The sequence below is a fragment of the Macrobrachium nipponense genome, chromosome 6, assembly GCF_015104395.2.
Source record: "Macrobrachium nipponense isolate FS-2020 chromosome 6, ASM1510439v2, whole genome shotgun sequence".
Classification (NCBI taxonomy): Eukaryota; Metazoa; Arthropoda; class Malacostraca; order Decapoda; family Palaemonidae; genus Macrobrachium; species Macrobrachium nipponense.
In genome coordinates this window covers 118,646,421-118,662,955 of record NC_061108.1, presented here as the reverse complement: position 1 = coordinate 118,662,955, position 16,535 = coordinate 118,646,421, and the positions used below count along the sequence as shown (strand labels likewise).

Below are 16,535 nucleotides of genomic sequence, written 5' to 3'. Positions count from 1 at the left end.
AAAGTTACTTGTAAGTCCTTCAAACAACGATCTTCTGAATTGGCCCTTATTAGCAATCGTCGAGGTACATGGATATCCTCACCCCTTTCAAATGAAGCCATTGAGCCACATTCCTCAAAATCCCCGTGAACACTTGAGGGGGGCCGTCGAGAGGCCGAAAACACAGAGCCCTGAACTGAAAAAATTTTCCCCCCCCATCATGAATCTGAGAAACTTCCTCGAGGAAGGAATGGATCGTACGTGGAAGTAAGCGTCCTGAAAATCCAAGGAAACCATCCAGTCCCCTGGACGAAGCGCTGCCAGCACTGATGAAGGCGTTTTCCATCGTGAACTTCTTCTTTTCTACGAAGAAGTTCAGGGCGCTTACATCCAACACCGGTCTCCATCCCCTGAGGACTTCGGAACTAGGAAAAGGCGGTTGTAGAAGCCGATGAATGATGGTCTGTCACTAGTTCGATAGCCCCCTTCTCCATCATCTGATCTACTGCTAGATGGAGAGCTTGATTCATGATGGGGTCTCTGTACTGGCCGTCAGTTCCCTTGGGAAATTGGTCCGTCAAGGGCGGTCCTTTCGAAACCGAAAGGAAAGGGAATGAGGTAAACCTCGTCCATCAAATAGAAAGGGTCCAAGGATCCGCCCCTTTTTGGGCCCAGACTTCTGCAAACTCTAAGAGTCTGGCGCCCACCACGTTGTTGAAGGACGTTGCAAGTTATTTGGGGGCTTCAACAGACTTGGCGAAAGTCTTACCCCTTCTTGAAGGTTACGACCTCTAAACGTAGAGTCTTGATGAAGATGCCCCTCGAAAGGGTTCTCGAACACTTGCCTTTTCCTTCTTAGCCTTGGTAGGGAAGGAAGGGCGAGGTTTTCTTGCCGACTGTGCCAAAAGGTCCTGGGTGGCTTTGGCCGAAAGTGACCTCGAAATGTCCTGCACTCGATGTTTCGGGAACAACTGAGTAGACAGAGGAGCAAACAGCAAAGAAGACCTCTGAGCATGGGAGACCGACTTCGTTAAGAAGGAACAGTAAACCGACCTCTTCTTCACGATGCCTGCCCCATAAAGGGAGGCGATTTCACTCGCTCCGTCTCTTACTGACTTGTCCATACAAGACAAAACACACATAAGATCATCTGGTGAAATTGACTCTGGCACTTCAATTTTCTTGGCTAGGACTCCCAACGACCAATCAAGGAAGTTAAATACTTCTAGCACTCTAAACATACCTTTGAGCAAATGGATCCAATTCGTTCATTGCCCAAGTCGTCTTAGCAGAGTTAAGGGCAGTTCTCCTTGTCGAATCTATCAGTGCCGAAAAATCCGAATCAGCCGAAGACGGTAGACCCAATCCTAAGGGCTCTCCTGTTTTTCGTACCAGAAACCAGCGCGTCCTGATAACTTCGAAGGAGGAAAAGCGAACATCGTTTTCCCCGCTTCTTCTTTGGAAGCCATCCAGGAACCAAAACTCCTCAGTGCCTTCTTCATAGAAAGAGTTGGCTTCATCCTCACACAAGAAGAACTCTTCGCTGTCTTCGCCGTTGAAAAAAAGTGAGTGAGGAGAAGGAGGAGCCGTAGGCGTAAGGGAATCCCCAAAAACTTGTAAAAGTAGCTCTGTAAGCTTCTTGTAAGAAGAGACAGCAGCAGAAGTGTTCGGTTCCTCATCCGAACCTTCTAGGACGTCTTGTCGAGGCGAGGCGAGCGCGGAAGATCCTTAGGTGACGAAGGTGGATCCTAGCAGGGACTGAGCGAGAGGTTGGAGAACGCCCTCTCTTAGAAGAGTTCACATCCACTGGAGAACGATGAGAAGATCTGGGAAGTATACGATGAGACTCCCTCTTCGAGGTATACGGAATCTCAGCCGAAGGAGAGGTAGGCTCCTACTCCGAGAATTCTCGGAAACATCCGCAGGCGCTTACGAGGAGGCGAGCGCCTACTATACTCTATGCACCTATCCTGCGGCGGGGCGAGCGGCTGCCAGGAGAAGAGCGCCTATCGAGAGCAGAGCGCTTGCGCGGCTCTCCATACCTGTCCAGTTGCGTACGATCAACGGAAGTTCGACTGGAAGGCGAAATGCGCCTACTAGGAGAAGGCTGCTTGCGAGACTCTTGACGTCTAAACAAGAGGGTAACATTCAGGAGAAGGGCGCTTCCAAAACTAACGAGCGCCTACTTGGAGAAGGGCGCTTCCGGGATTCCTGGTGCCTACCAAGAGACAAACGGTCAGGAGAAGTGCGCCTAGAAGCGGAGAGCGCCTACACGGAGAAGGGCGCTTGAAAGACTCTTGTTGTCTGCCCTTAGGAGAATAATCAGGAGTATGACGCCTTAAAAGAGACGAGCGCCTACTAGGAGAGCTATGTGCAGTAGGCTCTTGGCGCCTACCTTGCGGGGAGCGGCTAACAGTAGGCCGTCTATCATGCACACGACTCCTACCAGACTCTAGATGCCTGTCAGAGAGAAGTCACGATCCGATACTCGAGGAGAGTGACATCTGGAAGAAGAACGCCTACTTGTATAATGGGCGCCTTCTATAATCTTGAAGCTGCTGAGGAGAAGTCTCACGCGAGGGAGTTGAAGAAAATCGCGTGATGAGCAGGTGCAGTGCGCTTACCGGAAGCGGGAATCCAATCTGGAGAAAAAACTTCTTTCTCCATAGAGCGTCCTACCCGATGTTTGGCGCCTTGAAATTGAAAGAGAGCCAGTGGCGAGCGAGGGCGCTCACGCGAGTGAGAGCGCTCCCGCGAGCGAGGGCGCTCACGCGAGCCCCCACCTTCATACGAAACCATCCCCATATTGAAGGAGGATAACGATCCTCTGAAGAGGCGGCGCCTATGATCTCTTGATCGGAAGAGAAACGTCCTTCTTCCTACGTGATCTAACTGCTAGAGAGTCTGCTAGCGCCGTGATCGAGCTTGAAGTCCCGCGAGTACTCTCGTAGGAGAATCTTCTTTAATTCTTCCTCGGAAGCAGGCGCCGAGGTGCGGAGCGCGAGAAGAAGAACGATCACAGGATTTCTTGTGTTTCTTCGCCTCCACCGACGATTCTTCCGGGAAAACCTCCGGACTAGAAGCCAAAGGACTGCAGGGAGCCTTCCAAGCCCTCTTCAACGGGCGCGACGCATCCGGGGAGTTCCAACCTCTCTTCGGAGAGGGAGACGACGAAGAGGAGAAGCATTGGCGTAGGAGCTCCTTCTTGTAAGCGATCCGAGGCAGCCTGGGAGCGTACTTCAGGATCTGCCGAGGGGACGCCTGACCGGTGGGGGCTCTCCCTAGCCCTCCTGCGGCTTTCGACTTTCCTACTCCATGGAACTGGGAGTCTGGAAGAGGTCTAGGCCTAGAGGCACTAAGGAGCCGGTCAGACGCACCCTCCACAACACTGGGGAACACTGCACTGATCACTAACACTCTCCTTACCTTCCAACTGACGAATCTTCTGATCCACAGAACGATTCTTGGCTTTCAGAGCTGCCGCCTCCGAAGGCGAATCTCCGGCTTCGGTGCGGGGAGCCGGGGCTGCAACTTGGGAAGAAGGTTCTAATTCTAACGTTAGTACTATTAGGATCCACATCCAATCCACTCATTCTAGATCTGCTAGAACTTCTAGAGGAAGCCTTACGCACTCTATCACGTTCCAACTTCCTAACATAAGAAGAGAGAGCCTTATATTCTTCTTCATTCAATCCCTTACATTCACTACAAGGGTTAGCAAACGCACAATCATTCCCCTGCATTTTCATGCAAACCGGTGTGTGGGGGTCTACCGAAGCTTTCGGCAACCTCACCTTACATCCTTCATTCACGCAAACCCTAAACAACACCGAAGTTTTAACTACCGATTCTAGATCAGACATCGTTAAAGAAAATCAAACTCAAAATCAAACCGGTCCACAATCAGCGTATGCCAAGCCAAACAAAGCGAATACGTCACCAAAAGAAGTCCAAATTAACTCCAGGCAAGCGAGAATCGAAAAACTATCGAGAGGAACCGACAACAGTTGTTATCGTTCCCGCGACAGAGAAAAATCTGACAAGCTTACGGGAGTGGTTCGTACATCCGCCACCCAGCGGCGGGTAAGGTAGACCACCTGACCTACCTGTCGCGTGTGCCGCGAGATTTGAAATTCTGTCGGGAACGTCGGAGACTATAAGCTAAGTATATATCTGTCAGGGAAGTTCATGTACAAAAAAGAAAATTTAGGTCTAAATTCCATCTATTAAACCATTTATATGCTCGATATATAGTAATATCTACATAAGAATTTCCTAGCTAACACTCTCTCAGCAACATCACTGACATGCAACAGCATTTACAGTGATAACTTCTCATCCTTTCTCTTCTTTGGCTCATAAAATAAATACTATTAAAATGAGGATAATCTCTGCAAGTAAATATTAAATATCCCACCAATTTATGGCATTTAACAAGTTTCAATATGTGGTGAAATCATTTATCACATAGTACAATATCATATTACTTTTACTGTATATTTCCACATGGAATAAGGAAAATCTTATTGAGACTGTAATGTACAAACCATCAAACAATTCAGAATCTAAAATCCAGTGATTTGACCTTCAACGTAAGTCAGTGCATAAATGTAAAAACTGATTACTTTAAAATCCAGTTAAAATATAAAACCTATTCAACATGCAACAGAGCTTTGAAACTAGTAAAAAGAGCTCATAATTTAATAATACTTAACAAAACAAACTAAAATACAAGTGACTACCCCTCAACTAGTCATACAGTTACTAAGGCCTAGTGTCATAAAATGACAATAACTATAATATTAGCCACTACTACTACTACACTACAACTAAATATGTATTACCTTTACCACAATACCGCACAACAAACTAAAACCAAAAATCCTCTTTTCTACCTAAAAATATTTATATAAAAATATGGCCTACATCATGCTTTTTGTGAGAATTAATTTGTCATACACTTACCAACAACACAAAACTATAACTAACATTAGAGACAAAGGTATGACATTAATTCTTGCCAAATGAAACACATGTTTTTTCTCAACAGCTTGTCTGGTGTTTATGCACTCCTACTACTACTGTTGGTGCAAATATAACCGGTTTCTGTCTTTCCCTTACCCATACATGGGGACAAGTAATGGAAACACATAGGAGAATTACAGTGGGAAACTATGGCTAGGAAGAAAAAAGGGAATTGCATCCGCAGCAATAGTGCAAAATGCTCAAAACACATGAATAGCTGACAAAAAAATTTATATATATATATATATATTATATATATATATATATATATATATATATATATATATATATATATGTATGTATGTATATATATGTGTGGATGTAATATGTATATATATATATATATATATATAATATATATATATATATATATATATATATATATATGTATGTATATATATGTATGTATAGATATATATGATATATAATATATATATATATATATATATATATATATATTATATATATATTATATATATATATATATATATATATATATATATATATATATAGTACACACTAATATGGTATGTGTGAAATTAATTTTGTAAAAAGTGCCTCTAATAGCAATTACAGTAGTACTCATGTCCTAAGTGAAGTGTAGTATCTTACCCAAAGTATTTTAATTTATTTTGAAACAATAACACCAAATTTCTCTTGACTTGTGAAGGTTGTGTGTCAACTGTAAAGAGCATCTGAAAGATATTGCCTATTTTTGCGAAAAAAAATATGGTATTGTTATGATACAAATAAAGTTTTATGCATACTTACCTGGCAGGTATATATATAGCTTATCCTCTTGACGCACTGGCAGAAATTTCAAAACTCTCGCGCAACCGCTAGTACACTGGTAGTTCAGGTGATGGCCACCCCGCTCCGTGGCGCTGGTACTTGGAAACTATTCCCGTTTTCCTCAGATTTTCTCTGAACCCTGTCTCCTGAGGGGAGGAGGGTGGAATTAATAATATACCTGCCAGGTAAGTATGCATAAAACTTTATTGTATCATAACAATACCATTTTATGCATGACACTTACTGGCAGGTATATATATAGCTGATTGACACATTTGGAGGTGGGTCATAGACAGCAACATCGTCATAATTCTTCGAAAAATTAACTAAATTTTTAGTAACTATGTATTATGTCCTTACCTGCTAAGGTAGCTGACTTCGTAGGTCCTGCCTCTTAGCCTGCTAAACCTTAGTAGCTCTCAACTAGGACGTGACCTGTTTGTGAGAAAGCTAACAATAGGGCCTGACAACTGGACGTGACCAATTTGTTGACAGAGAACCCTAGCCCTCATTTACCACGGGCATTCATGCTAGGAAAGTTAGTCACCTGAACCACACACACATATAATAAACACTAACCACAGACTGAGCTGGTCTTAACCTTCTCAGACAACCATAAAAACATATACCTAATTAATATAAAACCTAGCATGTTATTAGGTTATGGGGTGGTGGAAACTCCTTTGCCCAGTACTGTACGCCTGAGGATACATACGGGCCTAACGTTTGACAATTATCAAAAAGTTGTCTTCACGTCTCTAAGGTAATGAGAGGGCAAACACACAGAGTTTGTCCTCCAATACGTTTGAATCTATAATGTCCTTGAGGGGCTAAATTTTCCTGAATGCTAAGGACGTAGCTACTGCTCTCACCTCATGAGCTTTAACTTTAATTATACCGAAGCATTCCTCCTGACAAAGCAAATGAGCATCTTTAATGACTTCTCTTACAAAGAAAGCCATTGCGTTTTTAGACATAGGTCTATAGGATCTTTAACGGAGCACCCACAGAGAACATGAAGTTCCCCTAAAATGCTTCTTGTTCTTTCTACATAAAAACCGTAAGGCTCTTACTGGGCAAAGAACCCTTTCTTGTTCTTGACCTACCAGATCAGCCAGTCCCTTCAATCTCAAATGATCTTGGCCATGGATGCGAAGGATTCTCATTCTTTGCTAAGAACTCCTGTTGAAAAGAACAAACTGCTTTGTTGTGCTTCCATCCTATTTGCTTGTCAATAGCTTGTAGCTCGCTAATCCTTTTAGCTGTAGCTAAGGCTACTAAGAAGATAGTTTTTGTCTTCGTTAGCTCTCGCAAAGGCGCACTGCCCATAGGTTCGAACTTATACCATCTCCAAGAATTTGAGAACGACATCCAAATTCCAAGAAGGGGTTCTGCACCGTCGATCCTTCTTTGATCAAACGATCTGAGGAGATCTCTAAGATCTGCGTCATTGGACAGGTTTAAAACCTCTGTGTCTAAACACTGCAGACAACATACACTTATAGCCTCTAATCGTTCTGATTAGCCAAACCTAGTTCTTTCTTCAGGTATAGCAGGAATCTGCAATCTGTGTCACAGAGGTACTGGATGAAGAAATCTTCCGATTCTTACACCATTTACGGAAGTTCTCCCACTTCGGACTGGTACACTTTGATATCGATGGCCTTCGTGCTCTTGCGACTGCCTTCGCTGCTCTCTAGAAAACCCCCTCGCTCTGACAAGTCTTTCGATAGTCTGAACGCAGTCAGACCAGAGCGAGGGTGTTCTTGGGGGGGGGTTGTGGAACCTGTCGAAGTGGGGGGTTGTTGAGAAGATCTACTCTCGTGGGTAGACTTCTCGGAGAATCTACTGTCCATTGTCCAGTACCTCTGTGACCACGTTTGGGTCCGGCCAGTATGGGGCTATCAGGGGTCAGCCCTTGTTCCTCGACTTTCCCTGAATTTTTTCATTACCTTTCTAAAATCTTGAACGGGGGAAAAGCGTACGCATCTAGACCCGTCCAATCTAGTAGGAAGGCATCGACTGCGACTGCAAGAGGGTCCGGGATTGGAGAACAATAGTTCGGTAACCTCTTCGTCGCTGCGGTAGCGAAAAGATCCACTACTGGAGTGCCCCAGAGCTTCCCACATCTCTGGCATACTTGAAGATGCAACATCCACTCCGTGGAAAGCACTTGTCCGTCCCTGCTCAACAGATCCGCCCTGACGTTCTTCTCTCCCTGAATGAACCATGGTGAGCAGGTGACGTTTTCCCTCTCTGCGACCAAAGAAGAATCTTCCTTCGCCAGGTTGCAAAGGGACAACGAGTGGGTTCCTCCTTGTTTCCGTATATATGCCAGAGCTGTGGTATTGTCCGCGTTGATCTGCACCACTTTGCCGCTGATCCACGGTCTGAACGCTTTCATAGCCAAGAAGATCGCCATCAGTTCCTTCCTGTTTATGTGCCATGCCTTTTCTTCTTCGCTCCAAAGGCCATGACTCCTCCCGAGGGCCCAGCGTCGCTCCCCAGCCTGCGTCTGACGCGTCGGAAAATAATATCCGGTCTGGGTTCCTCTGCTGGGAGTGACGTACCCTCTGACAACCTCTCCGGAACTAGCCACCACTTTAGTTCCTACCTTTATCTTCGAAGGAATTGGAAACCGGAAGGAATCTGGTTGCGATCTTCTTGGCCAGACTTCGTTCAGAAAGAACTGTAAGGGCCTCATGTGAAGTCTCCTAGTGAAATGAACCGCTCTAACGAAGAGAGTGTCCCCAGCAGGCTCATCCACTCTCTCGCTGAGCATTGGTCTTTCATTAGGAATTCTTGCACTTTCCGATATACATGGTCTGCCTTTCGGGTGACGGAAAAGCCCGAAAAGTCACTGAGGATATCAGAATCCCCAAATAAACTAGTTCCTGAGAGGGGATCAATCGTGACTTTTCCAGGTTCACCATCAGACCCAGTTGCTGAGTTAATTCAATGTTACGTCCTTGTCCTCCAGACATTGCTGTTTTGATTGTGCTCTTATGACCAATCGTCGAGGTAGAGAGAGACTCTGACTCCTGCCAAATGAAGCCACTTCGCCACATTCGACATCATTCTTGTAAAATTTGAGGCGCCGTGCACAGCCCGAAACACAGGGCTTTGAATTGATAAATCCTTCCCTGGATCACGAATCTCAAATATTTTCCTGGACCTTGGATGAATTGAATATGGAAGTACGCCATCCTGAAGGTCCAGTGTTACCATCCAGTCCCCCTTGGGTCGTGACCGCTGCCAGTACTGAATCGTTCGTCTCCATCGTAAACTTGGTCTTTTCTACGAACAACGTTTAGCTGGCTTAACGTCCAGTACCGGCCTCCAACTTCCTGATGATTTCGGTACTAGAAACAGACGGTTGTAAAACCCTGGGGATTCGTGATCCAGAACCGGTTCTATTGCCCCCTTTTCTATCATGGTGACGACCTGATGCCAAAGAGCCTCTCTCTTCTCTAAATCGATGTAATGAGCCCCTAGGGCTCTCGAGCTGTAGCGAGGAGGTGGTTTCTTGAGAAAGGGAATCTTGTACCCTTCCTTCGCTACCTTTACGGACCAAGGATCCGCTCCTTTGCTTTGCCAGACTTCCCAGAAGTCTAAAAGTCTGGCCCCCACACAAGTCTGGAGGACTTCTGATCATTGTTTGGTTGAAGTTTTGGCCCCTCTTTTGGTTGGAACTCTTTTCCCTCTAAATGCTGGTCGAGCGAAAGTCCTACCCCGAACGGGCTGCTGTGCTGTCTTCGTATCCTTCGTAGTCTTATTCATGACCTTAGAAGGTAAATACTTCCTTACGGATGACGTAAGAAGATCTTGAGTCGCCTTGACTGAGGGAGAGAGATAGTCCTTAATGATCTCTTGCGGGAAGAGCTGTCCTGACAGAGGAGAGAACATCAACTCTCCGACTTTTGCTCGTTCGACACTCCTTTCAGCAGCGAACGAGCATAAGAGGATGTCTTTTCTTCAAGACGCCTGCTGTAAAAATTGAAGCCAATTCATTAGCTCCATCTCTCAAGGCTTTATCCATACAGGACATAATCTTCTCGACAACTCGGATACTGACGACTCTTCATCTCCGAAGTTCGAGCCAGGGCCCCCAACGACCAGTCAAGAAATTAAAAACACCTCAAAGGTCCTAAAGATACCTTGAGTAAATGGTCGAACTCCGACGAAGTCCACCACACTTTGGCTGAATGCAAAGCATGTCTACGGGAGCTATCCACTATGTTGAAAAGTCTCCCTGGAGGAGGCAGGCACTCCCAGGCCAAGACTTTCCCCCGTAGCTATACCAAACACCAGACTTCGAAGCCAACTTGGCCGGAGGAGGAAATACAAAAGAAGTCTTCCCCGACTCTTTCTTCTCCTTCAACCACTCATTTACGCGTTGAAGGGGCTTTCTGGCCGAAATGGACAAAGTCATTTTCAAAAACGACGATTTCTGGCTGTCTTAGTCTTCGAAAATTGCGACAAAGGCGATGGCGGGCCTGAAGGTTGAAAATCTCCTTCAAACAAAGAAAGAAGGCACTCTGTTAGCCTCCTGTAGTCCGAAGGAAGGAGCTTCCGTCTTGTCCTCTTCCGCAACTCTCCGCAAATTCTTCCTCCTGCGAAGAAATATCTTGAAAACCAAGATCCTGCTGACTCTCCAATTCAGAGTCCTTATGCAGCTCCTGTTTAGAAAGCGAATGCGGCACTGACTCCCTATAAAACTCCTCTCTTCCTTGTCGAGACAAAATGTTTTGACTTTGCTGCCGGCCTGCGTCCTGCGTCCTCCTGAACGTATGCGTCCACCATGCGTCCATCACTTCTCCTCTTGCGTCCTGCGTCCTGTACTTCGTCCTTCTTAAGGTACGCACTGCGTCCTGGATCGCGTTGTACGTCCTGCGTCCTCTTGGAGGACTTAACCGGGAGAGACGAGTCCCTTACGTCTAACCGAAGGTTGTTCGGGCTTCTCCCATGATTGAATCAATCACTGCCAATCTCTGCTGCATGTCCCGCAGCACCTCCTTCGTTTCCGCCTCCTTACGAGAACTCCTGATGAATGAGGAGATCGAGGACGCACCGGGCTAACACGAAGAGGCGAGCGAACTTCCAACTGACGTGAAATCCTCTTCCTTTTGATAGGGATCATCTCTTCATCCTCGATGAAAAAATCTCAGGGCTACTCCACCCTTCTTGGTCGAAAGCCCTTTCCTCCTGTGAAGAGGACGGAAAGTATGACCTCTTGAGAGGACGCGATACTTCCGCGAACCGCCCTACTCCTTCCCGAGGCTGAACTATCCGAAGAATAACGGCACTTCCCAGTATCGCCTTTTCTATGGCGTACTGCAGCAGCCTGGGACTTATCAACGGACTGCCTGAAGGACGACTGATCGCAAGTCAACCCCTCTCGCCTCCCTTCGACTGTCGACATGCCTTCTCCCGGGTGGGTCTTGGGAGCTTGACAGAGGTCTCGGTCTAGGAGCACGAGAGAGACGATCAGGCGCCCCCTCCACAACACTGTCACCAAACACTTCCACTTTGTCTGTTAATCGTTTAATTTGGTCTCCCATGGAGCAAGGGCAGCGAACACTTTCACTATTTGTGGATCAGTAGTATCCTCAGATACAGCAACTGGAGCAGGAGAAACCTGGGGGGAAGGTGCTACATCTACATGTGAATGAGCTGGAGAAGACACATGCAAAGATTCATCCAAAGGTTTACTCGAAGATCCCGATCTTTCACTCCTAGATACAGATCTTCTAACCCGATCTTTTTCTAATCTCTCCATCATACTTCATAAGAGCCTTCCACTCTTTCTCATTCAGACACTGACATTCATTGCACTATTGTCCCACGTACATACAAACCTCCCGACACTTCTTACAAATAGTATGTGGATCTACCGATGATTTCGGCAGTCTCACCTTACACCCTTCTTTCACACAAACTCTAAACATACTTCCTGAATCAGACATACTAAACAAGGTCCAAACAAAATGCGATTGCCACTCTAACTTCGTGAATACGATACCAATATCCAAAAGTCAGATAACGAGCAGGAAATTCTAACAGAGACCAACAACGATGTTTGCCGGTTCGGCTGGCAGAGAAAATCTGAGGAAACGGGAATAGTTCCAAGTACCAGCGCCACGGGAGCGGGGTGGCCATCACCTGAACTACCAGTGTACTAGCGGTTGCCGCGAGTTTTGAAATTCTGCCAGTGCGTCAAGAGGATAAGCTATATATATACCTGCCAGGTAAGTGTCATGCATAAAAATTGTAGTTTCCAAAAAAAATATAGGTCCATGATACATACCCACAGTTCCTCTAACTATTTACTCTTTATTTTAAAGGAAGCAACCTAATGAAATTTTTGCACCCAATAGAGAATGAACTGAAAATAACATAAAACCTAAGCCTTCTGTTTTCACATTAGCCCCTCCATAACAAATGGGAATATGTACAGTCCAAAAACATTCAGATTTAAAAACATGAAAAATTAGTTTTGAGACATTAAAAGCATTACAATGGTACCACATATAAAACACGAGTTCATAGTGTGGAAAAGAGTATGATGTATACATGAACATTCCCTAAAATTTTATGGACATTGGTGATTCCAGATGATTTACAAAATTTCAAGCATCATTACTAGTACATAATCATTTATTATCATTTATCACTCAGAAACCCAGGAATCAGGTAATTTTCTAATAACTCAATTTCAACTAAAACAACACTATTCAGGCATCTTATTTTATTCTAAGGCAGGAAAGAGTGCATTTACAACTTCTTGAGCCAGGCAGCGATGATTTACCTGATTACTTGAAAGCAATATTTGGGTTTACCATCTTTTCAGCATTACCAGTCTCCCATTTTTTTTGTAACTTTTGACTCCAAATAAAATGCTATTTTTAGCTAAGTATAAAGCTTTTCACCTGCATTATCATAATTCTAGCCCGTATAATTACATATGTATATGTACATATATTATGTATATTTGTGTGCTTATATGATGATGCAGTCTTGCTTTATGAATAAAACCTAACAAATTCTCAAGGCCTTGATCTGCACCATGAGAAACTTTTAGTATCATTATTAGCTACATATCATAATAGTGTATGTGTGTGTATGCAAACACCTATTCTCTAGCCATAATCTAGCTAGTTTTGAAGCTCTACCCTGCAGACTATGAGGTCAATTTGCAAAACTCAGAAGCAACAACCAGTTCAACATTTATAAAGAGCCATTTTTTCCCACATACTAATGATACGTTGACATTTTTTAATTAATGTTTTATTGTGTATACTTAATTATTTCCATATTTCCTGAAGTGGACAATGAACAATTCAGCAGCATATGCTATGAAACTTTTGCCTGTTATCTATTTTTCATTTACAATTGAATATCAATGATGTAGCAAAAGATTGCTTGTTTTAATCAAGTGGGGTATATTTAGGAGAGTATTTCAATATATCTACTATACGCAATAATAAAACAAAAAATACACAGTTTTATGACTCCTGTATTTTTACTCATATCTATCACATGACAATAAATACCCGAAAATTATACATTTGGTTGAAGTATATGTAAATATGTGTAATTGTTAACTTGTTCTTCAGTGTTGACAATCTGTAATTAAAATCATCATCAGTATTTAACCACTGGAATTGTGCCATTTATTTCAGTCTTGGAAAGATACTAATGTCATACCTTAGCTGGGTAAAGGATGATTGATTGATTGATTAATGGCATCGAAGTCAAGACTACAGCTTTAAATAGTGTAATAAAGCATATTTAGTAGGGGTCTAATGTGTTAGACTAAAGGGTAAGTATTATTATCTATGTAAAAAGTGGTTCCCCTAATAACTACAAGGTAAGTCTAGCCTAATATTAAGTATACTAAAGCATTAGTAAATGTGAAATTGAAGGTATTCTTACATATTTTATCTAGCTTACAAAAGCAATCAGTGGAGGAGTTACATGGTCTGGCCTAGGCTACCCCTTAACTATAGAAGGCATTTTGGAGGGAATATAACTTAACCAGAACTATATTTACCTAACCTTACCACAGATATCATGGGGGGGAGGGGGGGGGGTGTTTCGTGAGGCCTCCGTCTGCACACTACCCCAATTATATGTTACCTCTAAGCTAGGGTATAGGCCACATAACAATTATGGGGACCCATATCAATAACAGGGGTTTGGTATTAATATTCTATTCTAATACCACACATCGCTACTGGCATTCTTATGGTGCTTAGCAAGTACAAAAATCATACTAACATCTACTAGCCTCTAAATTTACTGGGTAGATCTAGGTAATAACTCTGCGTTGGGTATTTCTTGGGAAATTAAGTTTTTCTATAGTATTTGGGTTTCTTATAAAGAATTTACTGTTATTTTTGGGGGGTCGACTGTAATTAACCCCCCAGGGACTAGTATATATTAAACATGGTAAAATACATTTGATGTCCCAATCCCTAGTGGCTGTCGTATTCGCAGGAATGTTCCTTGCTGTCTGTGCGGAGTTACTGCCTAGAATTACCATCTTTATTTCTGGTTTAACATACATTTCCACAGGGTTGGTACTAGACATGGTGCTCATGGGAGTGTTGTATTATAAAGTAAAAAGTTATCTTAATTCTATAGAAGAGATCCACATAGAGATACTGTTTATTAATAGTATAAGGTTTTGCCTTAAAACTATTAAAAAGTGTATATAATGCAATCCAGGAAAGATAAACTGAGAAATTTACTGAGATAATCAGAAAATTTCCATCTTTTATGACTTCACTTTCATGGGGTCATTATTAAGCACTGCACCCTGCGGAATTTTCATCACGTTTAGTACCATCCCCTCAGGGATTTACACAAAAACAAACAAAAGACCATAAATTTCTCATTATCTCAGCAGAGTTCTCACATTACCTCACATGTACTGCATTAGGCTATTTAGGCTACACAGCCTACTTTCTATACTATTGTTTAACAAAAAACTTATATAAATAAATGCTATCTTTATGCACCCGTCTCCTTTGCATTTACCATTTACTGTGCAGTCTTCTGCTTGTTTTTATGCCTTGCAGATCTTTTCTGTAGAATTACTAAATTTTGTAATTCAAGGCAATTACTCCTCAAGGACTGCAAGGAACAGTCCCTGCGAATACAAAAGCCACTAGGGATTGAGGCATCCAATGTATTTCGCCATGTTTAGTACTAGCCCCTTGGGGTTAATTACAGTCGACCCCCAAAAATAATAGTAAATTCTTAATAAGCAACCAGAATACTATAGGAAACCGTAATTTCCAAAGAAATACCCAACGGAGTTAGCCTAGTTCCTAGATCTACCCCAAATTTACCAGAGGTATTTTTGCCAGGGAACCCACCCCTTTCAGAAATCGGGGTCTTGGCTACTGTAGCCTACCTGGCCGATAATTCCTTGCCAGGAGAATTTGAATTCTGCTGCCGAAGACCACCGATATCCTAAAGTAGGTAACTCGGTAGCTTTGCCTCAAATACCTAACCTCGGCCCATCCTACTGATTTTAAAGTTTCTGTTCGGGATACCTATGGGCTAGACTGGCCTAGCTCAAATAAAACAATTAATTACCTCGGCGTGGATTTCGCCTTCCATGGGCTACTTAGCTAGGTAGGACCAACCCTAGCCAATACTATACTTGCCTCATCTACGCAACCCCAGGGTAGCCTTTACAAGAACGGCTAAGCTTTCTAAATCTATTGAATCGATACCGTGACCTATGCTACGTTATCAAAATATTTGCTTTTGGGGATATGTGCATATGAATTCTATTTTGACAGAACAACGCCCTTAATTTACGTTGTTTTCTTACCTGTCCACAGGTGATTTGTTTATGAATGAAGGCTGCTGCAAAGAGTGCCTATGAACTCTATCGACTTAGCACTCAGCATACAAGTATACAAAGCTTATTTTAATATCTATAAAATAGTTTATTTCGGAATTATGTCAAAAATATATCATAATTTAATCATGCCATACAAAGCGTCTAATCCTTTCTCATATACAAGTCTAAACATACAGCTCATAGCCGTTTCAGAGCTCAATGTACGACATAAGATGTTTGCTGGAATGACTGTGGGGCGTGGTTTACCTACCTGTCCAAGGTTCGTTAATTTCGCCACTCTCATAAAAGGTAATTTTCAAGTTGAATCTTATATCGTTTGGTCCAAGATTTAAATGGAACTTTGTGTATAAACACTCTAAAAACAGAGAGGTAACACTAACAACGTAAATTGACAGAATAAAAATTTTCCTACTTTACTATTGCACCTTGAGTGGATAATGCTTTGGTGAATGGAATTCCTGTATAGAGTTACCAATAACAATGATTACACACACAGACACACACACACACACACACCACACACACACACACACACACACACACACACATATATATATATATATATATATATATATATATATATATATATATATATATATATATATATATATATATGGGGGGCACTCAAGTAATACATAACTTGCGCTGGTAGAGCGCTAAAAGTCTTGAAACTGGAAAAAGAATCACATAGTTTTTGTTATTGATAGGATTAAGAAAGAAAAACGTAGTAAAATTTTTAAAAATGAAATTACGGTCACGCAAAAAGACAAATAGATGACCTAAGAGCACAAGTTATTTAAAGCGGTTTTTAAGGCCCTATTCAGCTGGCAAGCAAATTGACATTCAGAACACAGCTAAA

The 16,535-nt window shown here is 42.9% G+C and overlaps 1 protein-coding gene across 2 annotated transcripts in view; it reads right to left on the bottom strand.

The window, feature by feature from the left end:
- LOC135216051 (uncharacterized) overlaps positions 1 to 15,732 on the bottom strand; it is an 81,513-nt gene extending 65,781 nt beyond the window's left edge. The window contains exon 1 of one of the 2 annotated variants that reach the window (XM_064251025.1): positions 15,644 to 15,732. The gene's annotated coding sequence lies outside the window, so the exon portion shown is untranslated. The remainder of the gene's footprint in view (positions 1 to 15,643) is intronic. The other variant, XM_064251024.1, reaches the window with a different exon arrangement.
- Positions 15,733 to 16,535: the final 803 nt, after the last annotated feature.